Source organism: Balaenoptera acutorostrata, chromosome 9, assembly GCF_949987535.1.
Source record: "Balaenoptera acutorostrata chromosome 9, mBalAcu1.1, whole genome shotgun sequence".
NCBI classification, from domain to species: Eukaryota; Metazoa; Chordata; class Mammalia; order Artiodactyla; family Balaenopteridae; genus Balaenoptera; species Balaenoptera acutorostrata.
Genome location: NC_080072.1, coordinates 55,992,534 through 55,993,765, shown reverse-complemented (window position 1 = coordinate 55,993,765; position 1,232 = coordinate 55,992,534). Strand labels below are relative to the sequence as shown.

At 39.3% G+C, this 1,232-nt stretch overlaps 1 pseudogene; it reads right to left on the bottom strand.

Annotated features, from left to right (window-relative positions):
- Window positions 1-537: 537 nt before the first annotated feature.
- Window positions 538-927, bottom strand: LOC103006713 (prefoldin subunit 4-like; annotated as a pseudogene).
- Window positions 928-1,232: the final 305 nt, after the last annotated feature.

Below are 1,232 nucleotides of genomic sequence, written 5' to 3'. Positions count from 1 at the left end.
CAGTGGCTGATCAAAGGAGAGCCATCTGAGCCGCAAGACTGAAAGACCTCAGGCTAGAAAGCCAGACCTAGCTGGATTTGTGTCCAAGCTCTGACATTTCTTAGCTGTGTGACTAGGGGTGAGGCTCCCACCACCTCTGACCCTCAGTTTCTTCATCCTTAAAGTCCTTAACACAGCCTGGTACATCCATAGCAAGCCTGCAGTGGAGCCCTTCTGAAGCCAGAGACACTCAGGGTTCAGTCTCAGGCTGGAATTGCATTTAAGAAGTGCACTTAAACAGATAAAGCCAATAGAATAATTTATCCTTCTTTTTTAAAAAAAGTCATTTTAAACATTATTCAAGTTTAATATAGAGAACAAACCAGTGGTTACCAGTGGGGAGAGGGAAGAGGGGAGGGGATTAAGAGGTTTAAACTATTATGTGTAAAATAAGCCACAAGGATATATTGTACAACTCAGGGAATATAGTCAATATTTTATGATAATAAAAGAATTATTCAGGTTTATTAAACAAATTTTTAAGGTCTTATAAGATGTTCAACTTTCATCAGCTTCAAGGTTTATGTTGCTCCCAAATTTTGCATATAACTGAACTTTCGAATCTAACACTCACTGAGCTGATTGCAGTCTGGATTCTAAGGCATCAATTTCTTCTTGTAAATTTTTCTTTGCTTCTTCTAACACTTCTTGTGCTCATTGTTGAGAATGGCTAATGAAAACATCGCCAATTTTAAATCATTTTGATCATTAAGCAGTCATCACCTGCAAGCATGATGTCCCCACAAGCACCTTCCAGATTTCGAAGTTGTTTCTTTTTTACTTCTATTTCTTCCTTCAGTTCTGGGATTCTACTTGTATTCTGTGCAAATGTGTCTTTTGTTTGTCTTCAGAAGTAACATTGACATCTTCTGCAGCCACCTTCTTCATATGGCTGCCATCTTGGTAGAATAATCCATTCTTTACTTGATTCTGTTGAAAAGAAAAATAAATCTAAAAACACTCCATGCAATGCTCTCAGAATCCATTTTCTTCTCCTATCCACTTCTAGCCTCTGCTTAGTTTGGCTGCTCTCACCTCAAAGGCCCTGAAAACTTCTCCAACCCCAAACTATTCAGCTCTTTCTCATTTCCCTCACCTCACCCCCAGTACTTTATTATGTGGATTAACTTGGCCTCTTGTCCAGCAATAGGGAAAATAAAGGGGAAAACTGCAGGATCCCTCATAGGATTCCC